Source organism: Monodelphis domestica, chromosome 5, assembly GCF_027887165.1.
Source record: "Monodelphis domestica isolate mMonDom1 chromosome 5, mMonDom1.pri, whole genome shotgun sequence".
Lineage (NCBI taxonomy): Eukaryota > Metazoa > Chordata > Mammalia > Didelphimorphia > Didelphidae > Monodelphis > Monodelphis domestica.
In genome coordinates, this window is record NC_077231.1 from 290,410,593 (window position 1) to 290,423,038 (window position 12,446).

Below are 12,446 nucleotides of genomic sequence, written 5' to 3' on the forward strand. Positions count from 1 at the left end.
AGAGTAACAGATTTTCAATTATACATGTCTGTATCCCAAAGAGATTTTTTTAAAAATGGGAAAGGACCTATTTATACAGTGAATTTTAGATTTATTCCACCCTGCTTAGTCTAGCAATCAGGAATGTATACACCCCTACTTAAGGATTAAGTGTTGTGAAGGATGGCCATTAACAGACATGCGCTAGCAAGTGACAAATCAGAAACAACTGACAGACCCCCTGGGCTGTCCTAAGTCAAGCTTAAGCTACCATTGGTGTGTGTGAGATGCAGGAAGTGATGTAAAAAAAAGTCTATATATTTCGCATCACTTCCTCTCTCCAACTCTCTCTTTGCAGATAGGTGGCTCCCTCCTTTTGGTGGCAGAGGAGTTGAGCTCTGGGTCTCACTCTCAGAGACGATGGGTTCGACTAGTGGTTTGGCTCCTGGCAGCGTTTTGGCGTCTTGGCATGGCTCAGGTAAAGCGTCTTCCCTGAGCTTTCTCGGAGTTTAATCTGATTCCTTTTTTTTTATTCACCTTTCCTAAAACACCATCCTTCTAGGAAGGCCCCTCATCTCAGAGGAGGCCTCGTGGTTGGAAGGTCTCTAAACTCCCCTTGGCTCAGACTAGGCCAGAGAAATCTTATACCCTTTTCCCTCTCTCTTCTTCTTAATTCCTTCCCTCTATATGAAACCACCATAAAATTCCCAAACTGACTTGAGTATTTTTATTGGGATTTGAATTAATCCCTGGCAACCAACTAAATTTATATTCAATTAAAAAAAAAACCCTAAATTTACCCCTTACAGTACAAATATTTATAGCTGCTCTCTTTGTAGTGGCAAAGAATTGGGTCACTGCACTGCCACTAATGGAGAAGTCCATTACATTCGATTGTTCCACAGTGTATCAGTCTATGTGTACAATGTTTTCCTGGTTCTGCTCCTCTCACTCTGCATCAATTCCTAGAGGTTGCTCCAGTCCCCACGGAATTCCTCCGCTTTATTATTCCTTTGAGCACAATAGTATTCTATCACTAACATATACCACAATTTGTTCAGCCATTCCCCAATTGAAGGCCATCCCCTTATTTTCCAATTTTTTTGGTGGCAAAGAATTGGAAACTAGAAAATATCCCTCAATTGGGGAATAGATGGAAAGGCCTTCATGAACTGGTGCAGAGTGAAATAAGCAAAACCAGGAAAATACAGTACACAGAAACAATAATACTGTGGAACAATCAAATGTGAGATTTTGCTACTAACAGCAATACAATAATCCAGAACAATTCTGAGGGACTTATGAAAAAGAATGCTACTTACCCTCCAGAGAAAGAACTGTTGGAGTAAGAATGCAAATGAAAGCATATCACTTATTTACTTGAGTATATGTTTTTGCGTTTTGGTTTTATAAGATTATTCACTTACAAAAGTGAATTATAGAAACCAATTTTGTGTGTGAATCTTAAAATTTCTCAGACTTGTGAATGTTAAAAATTCTCAGACTCTACCTTAGAACATTTGGTTAAGACCATTCCCCATTTTAAACAATGAAGGTACTTGATCAGGAATGTGAAAACTCTACTCCACCCATACTTAAGCATACTTTAGGGGAAGATAAAGTTGTAAACTCTTTACTGAACAATGAAAAGTACTTAACCCATACTTAAAGTAAAGCTAAAAAGCCTTAAGCTAAGTCTATTTTTAGATCTAATACAAAAAGGTGCTAAGTACCTATAAAGGTCAGGCAACTTACAAACTTTCAAGGGGCAAAGAGGTGTGGACTTACTCAGAAGTTTTAGTCTACCCAGAGAAGTTGAGAACTAAAGATAAAGAAGGTGTGAATTAAGAATGGTCAGTCCTGTGAAAACGTCTACTGTGATTGGTAGATGTGAGAACTTAGGGAAGGTGACATAGGAGAAAATTCTCTTTAAAAGGAGAATCAGAAGGCCTCTGAGGAGGAATTCAGCCTTGGAAGCTAAAATGGAGCTCAGGAACTGAACTGGTGGGTCTCTCTGAACACTAGAATCTTGCTTGGGACAAATCTTGTAGGGAGTGGATTAAAGACTGACTGATCTCTGTCTTAGGGCTTGGGCCTAGGCTGGCCTGGGCTGGCCTAGCCCTTTTCCCATTGCTTCCTCTTACTCTCTCTCTTTCATTAATTCCTTATTTGTATTAATTAAAATCTCTATAAAACCCAGCTCATTTGGGTATATTAAATATTTGGGAATTTTCCCATGGCGACCACTATGTTTTTTATTTGAAACCATATTTCCGCGGTCACAGTTTATGCCAACCACTCTTTTAACTGTAACATGTGTGATGATACATGTATAAGCTAAATTAAATTGCTTGCCAGCTCTGGGAGGGGGTAAAAAAGAAAGGAGGGAGACAATTTGGATAATATCACTTCAGAAAACCCATGGAAATTTGTTATTCAAGTAAAAAAAAAATTTAAGATAGGTTAGGGCAAGACTGTAAACAAATATAAAAGCTATATAAAGACATTTACATTTGATCTAATGGGCAACAGGAAGCCACTGGAATTCACTGAGCACAAGATTGACATGGTCAGATCTGCACTTATAAAATAGTTTTTTGTAACAATGGATAGGATGGACTAAACTGGGGAGAGACAAATCTTCCAATAAGGAAGTCTATACAAAATAATCTAGGTAGAAAGTGAGAAGGGCATAAAGTGAAAGGGGCTGAGTTGAGGAAGGGGTCAAGTGTGAGAAATCTTGGGGGAGTAGAAATAGGAAGATTTGGCGACTAATTGGATCTGAGGGCTGAGGAAGAGTCAGGACTTGAGGATAACAAGATCATGAGCCTGAGAGACTGGCAAAGTGATTGTACCTGTCACAGAAATGGGGAGGGAAAAAAAAGAAGAGAATTTTAGATATGTTGAATTTGGAATATCTCCATGACATCCAATCTGAAATGTCTTAGTCCCACTCCTGACTCTCTGAATTTCTTTCTCAACCTTTTCTCCAACACTGTTTTTATCCCAGATGCTATGTATACCCCCGTATTCCAGCCGCCTTCTTACTCTATAAAAGATCACATCAGCCTGCAACCTTATCAAGGTGTGAGATCCTTTAATCACAACACTGCCTTTCTCTTAACTGGTCATTTCCTTCCAGAACTTGTATTTTAAGGAAGGACTCCCAAGTCAACTATATCCATGATTTCATTTTTCTTCAGGCCCTGTTCCCAAATTCCTAGACTTCTTTCTCTTCCCTGACCCCAAAGAGGTAATCCATCACCAAATTTCCTTTAAGCATTGTCATCCTCATTTAAAATATAAAATCCTCAAGAGCGGGGACTTGTCTGTTTACTTCTACTTGTATCACCAGTGTTTAACAGTAGCTGGCATACAGAAAGTGCTTAATAAATGCCTGTTATAGTGACACTAGACTGAAAGTAAATGACAAAACTGGGCCTGGATAATATAGATTTTAGCGACCAACACAGAAATGGTAATTCAATCCAGCAGAGCTCATTAGGTCACCTAGATAGTTTGGAAAGACCAATGGGTTTCAGAAAAAGCTGTGGAGAAAATTCACAATTGGAAACCACAAAAGGTTATTGAAAAGAACATAGACAAGCAAGGGGAAAATCAGGTGGTTATAGTATCATAAAAGCCCAAAAAGGAGATTATAGAACAGAAAGAAATTAAATAGTGTCAAATGCAGCTGATAAGTAGATTTGGACTGAGAAATGATCCTCAGATTTGGCAAATACGTGATCATTCATGGCTTTATTAGAGAGCAGTTGAGTGATGAGGTCAGAAGTCATAGTGCAAAGGATTAATAAATCAGAAAAGTAGAGGAAGTGAAAAGAAGGCTTGTTCTGAGTTTGGCTGAAAAAAGAAAGCAAGAAAATAGCATGAAGAGGAGGTAGAGTCTAGGGAAGGTTTTGTAAAGCAGGTAAGAACTGTGGAGATTTGAAGGCAGTCAAATAGGAGCCAGGAAATAGGGAAAGGCTAAAGATTCAAGGAGAACAAGGACTGAGGTTACAATCTGCTGGAGAAGACAGAAAGGCCACCTCACTGGAGAATAAAAGTAAAAAGTATATGATGTCAAAAGTTATTGAGATGAATAGAACAAGGAAATGAGCAAAAATGTACTGAATGGTCTCAATTTTCTCAAAAAAGAGAAAATCCTCAGTCCCTCACTCTTCCTCATCCCTCAGATCCAATTAGTTGCCAAATCTTCCTGTTTCTACTTTTTTTTGCATGTGCTTGTGATAATTTTATTAATAGAATTTGAGTTCTTCTCTGTCCAGGGGAGAAGAGGAACTAGAAATGGCCAGGAAGTTGCTGAGTTAAAAGGATAGGAACTTTATTTGAAAATATTAAGGAATCCAGTAACAATTCTTCCACACTAAATTTTAATTTCTTTAATTTCTCAAAATGATATAAAATAAAAAGCATAGACAAAAAAACAGAAAGCAAAACTGAAAAGCAATCCTAAAACAATAGATATGGAAGCAATTACTAGCCAGTGTAACACAAGGCCACTGCATCACATATTCTATATACTTAGAAGTTGTTCGTCTTCAGGTTAAACCACTTTTTTCAAAAAAGGTATTTAAAACCTTTTATTTCTTCCTTCAAGCAAAAATACTGTTAAGAACTTGTATATCCCCCACCTCATATGAATAGGGTCTTGGAGTTAGAGGGCTATATTAGGAGTAAAATAGAAAATGAGTTTTGGTAAGTTAGTGTCAGGAGTGTGAATCCTGTCAGATGGAACCTTGAGCTAAGGTCTTACTTAAGAATTCTGAGAGACCTGAGGTGGTGGAAGTTCTGATATGCCCAACTGTCTGCCTCTCTCTGTTGGTGTTCCCTGCCCAGAGAAAAGGCCAAAACTTTGGCCCTTGGGAATTCCTCAAACTGGAGTGACAGTTTTGGAAAGAAGAGAAAGTTGGAAGTTTTGGGAAGAGCTGTGAAAGGAAGAGGAACAGTTAGAAGAAGAAATCTGGTTACAGAGTGGAGCAGGCTGGGCTCAGCTTTCCAGGCCAGAAGCCACTAGGAGAAAAAACCCTGACTGTCTGGAAGTTGGAGAATTTAAATGAACAACCACAAGGAGGCAGTCATTTTATAATATATAAAAATAATAATTATTAGAAATAGGTTTATATAGTCAGAAGTTGGATTAAGATAATGATAAGAAGAGAGAGCAGATCTGGTTTTTTTTCCAGACAGAAGTGGTTCTCATGAGAGGCCTTGAGTTGGGTGTGGTTTGAGTTAGTCCCCTTTTTAGACTTGGGGACCCCTATCCTTATATTCCTTCAACCTTTTAAAACCTCATAAACCTTAATAAATACAGATTTTGTTTTTACCTACTGCTTCTGCAGTTGTGTCAGTCCCTATTCCCCAAGAAGGCCTTATTGTTACACTGTTCTTCTCAGCCTAAAACAACGCTACAAAGTTTGGTTAGCTGGCCCTTCTTACCAACAGATACAGTTTCAAATTTATCCACAACATTTAGGAGAACTAGAACCCAACTCTCATCAGACCTGGGATAAAAAGTGAACAACATCCAATTAGAAGAGTAAGATTTTTCTTAATGTACAGAGAAACAGAAAGGAAGGGGAGGAGTGATAAGGGAAGGACTAGAAGTCCTCCGGGGGAACTGAGGGAATAAGAGAAGGTTCGGTTAAGAGAATGAATTACAAAGGGATAAGAAAAGTGAAGGATATCTAGAGAAGGGTACAGACATATCAAGAGATAGGGGGTAAGGGAATCAAGAAGTAGGAAGGCTTAGTTGGGGGATAAGGAAGAGGTTTTGGGAAGGGTGGACAGAATATTAGAAAGGTGGGCCAATCTGGAATTAGTGCGAATCTTAAAATTTCTCAGACTATACCTTAGAAGATTTGGTTAAGCTATTCCCCATTTTAAACAATGCAGGTACTTGGTCAGGAATGTATTGAGAACTTTAAAATTACTCCACCCTGCTCAGACAGTGCCTTAGGGGAAGATAAAGTTGTAAAATCCTGATGGAACAATGAAAAAGCCCCTAACTCATACTTATAGTAAAGCTAGAACCTTAAGCTAGATCTATTTTTAGATCTAATACAAAAGGGTGCTAAGTACCTATAAAGGTTAAATTAATCACTAAAAGGTCAAGTAACTTACAAAAGGCAAGCTTAACAAAAGAGATATGAAGTTTTAGTCTACCCAGAGAAGGTGATAAAAAAAGAAGATGTGAACTAAGAATGGTCAGTCCTGGGGAAAATGTCTACTGTGATTGGTAGATGTGAAAATTTAGGGGAGGTGACACAAGAGAAAATTTTCTTTAAAAGGAAGGAGCTCAAGGTGGAATTTTGGTAGTTGGAGTTTGGAGTTAGTTGGAGGAGCTGAGTCTCTGAAACTCAGTTCAGGAGTTGAGGATTTCAGTGAAGGACTAGTGTTTTTCTTGGGACAAATCTTGTAGTGAGTGGATAAAAGACTGAGTAGTCTCTCTTAAAGCTCAGGCCTAGGCCATTTGGCCTAGGCCCTTCCTACTATTTCCTCTTACTCTTTTCTCTCCCTTCCCTTAATTCCTTCATTTGTATTAATTAAAATCTCCATAAAAACCCAGCTGACTTGGATATTTTCATATTTGGGAATTTTCCCATGGCGACCACTTATTTTTAATTTTAAATCAAGACACTAAAAATTATCTTTACAGTTTGGCCGAAACCTTCACAGTTTGGCAATTCACAGTCTTGAAAACCATATTTTCACGGTAGGCAGGCAAAAGGATAAGGGAGGATTTTTGAAAAGGGTTGTGAATAGGAAGGTATTGGTCAAAGGAAATTAAGACATCTGAGGAGGGATATGACAGAAAGAAAGGAAGAGGAGAACAAAGAGTGGGGAGGAATTGAGTAAATGGAAATGCACAGCTAGTAAGCATGACATTAAGTGTAATGGGATGAATGCCAACACAGGAAGAAAACAGATAGCAGAAAGGATAAAAAACCAGGACCTGACAATATGCTGTCTACAAGAAACCCACAGAAAATGAAAGATACATAATAAAGGTGAGGGGCTCTGACAGAGTTGGGACTAAAAATCAGAAAAGAAAGGATAAGTCTATAATCAGAAAAGAAAGGATAAGTCTCCATTTTGCTAAGGCCTAAACCTTCTTACTGCATGAACCACCTCTTGCATGTGCTCTATCTCCATCCTGAAAACCAACAGCCCCTCCTCCTTCCCTGTGCAGCCTTTTAGGTTCAACTAGCTCCTCCCTCCATAGCTACATTGCTTGCTGACTCTTAACATTCAGGCTGGATATGCAGGCAATGCCAGACATGCAGGCTACTGCCAGAGAATGATATCATTTTTGTACCATCAAAGAGGGTGAGGGTAATTGGGTACTATGGATAATGAAGCATTACCAGGATTGCACCTGTATGCACCAAATGTTAATAGCATCCAGATTTTTAAAGAAAAAACTAAATGAGATGGAAATAGATCACAAAATAATAATAATAGCAGACTTTAATTTTCCCTCCAGAACTAGATAAATCTAACCAAAAAAGAACAAAAGAAAAAAGAAAAAAGAAAAAAGGTAAGGAGAGGACTAGAACCTTAGAGAGGTTAAAGATAGATATATGGAGACACACCCACATCAGGTTAGTGGCAGATCTAAGTCAGAGCATATACATAATCCATAGTTTCTGTTAGGACAACAATGGCTTGGAGAGCATAAATATACTGCAAAAGTCTTAGTTCAACATTCATCATGCTATAGAGGTTATCCTGCATCCTTAGGGGTTGTTGCACTAGAACAAAACTTTCTCTGGGTATGACCAAGCTAGAAAGACTCATTTTGGGAAGAGCAGGGTCCTGGCAACAGATTGTCTTCTGTTATTTAAGGACCAATCTTGAAAATATGATCTGAGATATCATGATATGTGATAATTATGAGCCAAATAGGTGAAAGTAATTAAATTAAATGTTGGTAGAAAAAGGTCTAATATATGAAGCTATGATTTTTTAATAAAATAAATAGAAATATACATTAAGAGCTGTAAAGCTGTTCATAAGTCATTGACCTAGAGATCCTATTACTAAGGTAAGGCCCTAAAAGCATTATGGAAAGGGTAAAAAGCTGTGTATATATGAAAATATTCATGGAAACTTTGTTATGACAAAATAACTGGAAACAACACAAATGCAATGAATGGGGAAAATGGCTGAATAGGGTGATATTTGATAAGAAATGACAAATTTTGGAAATATAAATAAGAGAAATATATGAAGAGAAGAAAATAATCATACATACTATTATTACATTTTTTTAAACACCACAAAATTAAGAGGAAAAAATTTATCTAGGTAAAACAAATCCAAAGGGAAGTTGAAAGCAAAAGATGTTTATATTAGCATACATATGTAATTTACATAGTTTTAAACAAATTGTAAACAATGTGGAGTTTGTGGTTTTGCACATAATTTTTTATGCATTTGTTTAGTTAAATGTTTTTGGTTGTAGTGGCATATTATATATATATATATATATATTAATATAAAATAGAAATAATAAATATTACTATTTTTTTACTTTTTTTATTTGTTTACTGGGCTCTTTTTTTTTTTAACTTTTTTTTAACATTATTTTATTTGGTCATTTTCAAACATTTTTTTTTCCCAAGGGGACCTGAAGCATCATTTATTGGAGATGATCACAAAAAATGAGCCAGTTGAACAGGCTTTTCCCCATTGCTGTCCCCCTTCCCCACTTCCCCATGGTCTTCACTTCTTCCCTGAGCTCTAGTCTACTCCTGGGGCTCAGGGCTGTAGTGTGTGTCTAATTCGGTGGTGAAAACCTCTTGTGCCAACAGGGCCATGAGGTAGGCGGCTCACATCAAGCCTGGGCAGGGGAGGAACAGGATTGGGACCCCAGGACCAGGAGTAGGTCACAGTGGGCAAGGGACCCAACAGGTTAGGAAAGAATGATGTTTTGGGTTCCTGAGCCTCTGAGCTGGCACAGTGGGCTAGGGGAATGCTGCCTCCTTCCACCCCAGGCCCATTCTGGCAATGGCCTTTCTTGGCCAGCCTCACCACTCGAAAGCCCCTAGGGTCTTCCTGTAAGGTAATGAAGGCCTGGCCAGCAGCTTCCACACTCTCAAACTGGACCAGGGCACAGGGACAGTGGAGAAGCTCAGGATAGCGGGTGGCATAGGCCAGCACATCTGGTGGGAGCTTCTTGCCTGGCCACAGGACACAGATGGAAGTGAAGGCCCCAAAAGGTTGAAAGAGGTTACTAACAGCTGCTAGGAAGCCTGGGGGTTGGACTGTTGACTCTCTGGGGAACCCAGGTTCTGGGATATTACTAATAATGATTATGATAATAATAATTGGAATATATATTAAAAAAAGAAAGAAACGAGGTCTTTATCCAGAGGGGAGGTTTGAAGAAAGAAGAAAAAGTCTGGAAAAGCTTCTAAAGAGAATGAGATAGCAAATCAATTATAAGAGAACAAAAAGATTGCCTTGCTGTGACAAAGGCCCAGTTGATGTATCAATTCAATAAGTTTGTATGACTTCTTCCACCTCAATTCAGTAATATGTGAGTAAGAACAGTAAAGACAGAGATGACAGGAATTAGGTTTGGCAAAGGATGAACAACAAGAAGCAAACAAAGAAAATGCAAAAAGTTGAACACTGAGTAATTACAATGGCTGATCTTGGTTTTCCTGTAAGTGACATAAGGAAATATACCTCCAAGGTAGGAGATTATGCAGTGATATATGCCATATATATAATCAAACAATGTAATCTATGTCAACTGGTTTTACTTAATTATTTTTGTCAAATGGAAGAGTTCATGGGCATGGAGAAATAGTAAACTGTAAATCTGTGGGGTAAAAGCCATGACCAGTCTTCTAAGTCTTTTTTCTCCTTCCCAGGGACCCTCCAGCAAGCAAGTCCTATTGGACTGTTAAATTCAGAACACAGTGAAATTTAATCCAGGTTGGAAATTTGTCCCTAAAATTTTTTTTAAATAAAACCCTTACCTTCCATCAATACTGTGTATTGGTTCCAAAGCAGAAGTGGTATGGGATAGGCAATGGGGCTTGTTAAGTGACTTGCCCAGGGTCACACAGCTGGGAAGTATCTGAGGCCAAATTTAAACCTAGGACCTCTCATCTACAGGGCTGGCTCTCAATCCACTGAGCTACCCAGTTGCCCCCCCCCTAAATTCTTAATAGCATAATCTTCTAATTAGAGAATAATTAGGAGTGATAACAATTTGGCCTTAAAGCTTGATATAAAAGTTTAAGTGACTCATTCCTTGCATACATATTAACAAATTCAAGAAATATGTTTATTAAAGTTTTAAAAACTCTCCTACTACGTATTAGAATTTCATCTCTTAGAGGAATTGCTAAAGAGCTCTGAAAAATAACAAAAGATGTCAAACAAATAGAAAACATAGATGATTTTATCAGTTTCCCTATATATATATACTGATTAAATAAAAGATTGATGGGTATTAGATTGAAAATGTTAAGAAAATAACTGGATTCCATTCAACTAGTTATCAAACCAATAATCTATTAAACACTATTTTGTGTCAAGAACTATACCAGATACTAAGTATGCAAAGACAAAAACAAACAAACAAACAAACAATCCTTGCTTGCCTCAAGGGAGAAAACATGTTTTAAACTATTTCAAATTTAGGATTTGATGTAAAAAAAATCTATACAAAGTAAATACTGGGTAATGGGAGAGATAAGGGGAGAGAGCACAAATTCAGGAATCAGGAAAGCCTCACATAGAAGACAGATAGAAGCTCTGTAAGGCAGAGGTGACCAAAGAATGCGATACAATAATGAGGGACTTGGGGTGTTATAAGATGAGAGAAGGCAGATGGTGTGGATTATGAAATCATTCTGAAAGAAAAATCGCTAACAACATATAGTACATGATCCGTGATGACCTATTATATGAAAAAATTAAAGCATATGAATTTAATGCCTCAAATGTGACATAATTAGAAGTTCTTAACTAGTGATTATAGTTTAAATTACATTAAGTTAAATATCCTAAATTAACATTCTCCTTATAATTTTATAATTACAAACTTTAATCTATACAAAAAACTCAATCTGATTTAAGAAAAACTGATTTGATTTATAAAATAAATATTGAATTTTAGACAACTAGGCAAGTATGTGATATGTACAGATATTTTAAATTCATAAGAATATATTTCAAGTTCAAGTTGAATAAAAACCAATGATTATTTTAAAATCTCACAAGTTTTTATTTAAATCACATTTTACTTAGACTTAATTTTAAGTGCCTTTTGTAAAAAAGAATTAATTTTTCAAATATATAATTATAAAGTGAATGTTAATTAGGATATGTAATTTAAGATAATTTAAGCTCAATGATATTATCATGAAGTTATTATAACTTGAAATTATAGTTTTGGAAATAACATATTCCTGTAACCTTTTTAGAAAAAATGGTATTAATAGGTTACCAGAGGTCATATAATATATCCAGTAGAGGGATCAGTGTCTGAAAAAGTTGACTTGCTCCATTGCACCTCTAGAAGAGGAGGCCCTTAAAGTATTGGGAAGGTTTGAAAGAAGAGTGAACTCGGCAGTTATATGCCCAAGTTCTTCTAAAACACTCTATTTTTAAAATGATTAAAAAGTTCTCACTACTGATTTAAATCAAACTTACTCTAAATCCTTTTTTAAATAACACATACATTTTCAGATCTCAACGGACACTCACTTACTTCAAGCAATATGCAACAAAAGTTCAGCCCAACAGGAAACAATTACTTCAGTTCATCATAAATTTTACCTTAGTGAAGCATCTTGTTATAAAGGAAAACATGCTGAATTTTCTGTTCTATAATAACCACCTGTGACTGTCTGAAATACATACTCTAGAAGCTACTTTTGAAAAATGTTTAGAAGTCAAATTGATGTGTTTCTCTATCCTCTTCTACTTCTTATAAGAGATAAAAGTCTGATTTGTGAAATATTACAAGATATGTAGAAGAAACTCATTCAGATTTAGAAAAGCAAATATATAAATATTAGTGTGCTGAAGTATTTCTAATTCAAAAACTCCATTTACTATTTAAAATAAATGCACAGAGCATCAAACACCCTATTAATGAAGTTTTTATCTTTTATTTTTAAAAAATGCAATCCAATTGCAACTGCAGGAGAGACTTAAGTAAACATTACATAGTACATAGATGCCCATTTTAAGGAGATGCAATAAAAGAAAAAATAAAATAAATAAAATTCATGTCAGAAGGATGACTGAGAAAGCATTCTTCACTTTAGAGAAAGATTAATTCTAAGTCCCAGAGTTCCCTATCCCATTAAAAATATGATTCTATGTACCAAAATGTTAATTACACAAAAAATTTTAAATACAAATCTATTACAAAAAATGATCATTAAGGGTATCAGTATTTTCTAAGGAGTAGCAACTGT

At 36.5% G+C, this 12,446-nt stretch overlaps 1 protein-coding gene across 29 annotated transcripts in view; it reads right to left on the reverse strand.

The window, feature by feature from the left end:
- Window positions 1–12,446, reverse strand: part of TBC1D5 (TBC1 domain family member 5) — a 682,585-nt gene that overhangs the window by 641,577 nt on the left and 28,562 nt on the right. The window lies entirely within an intron of this gene.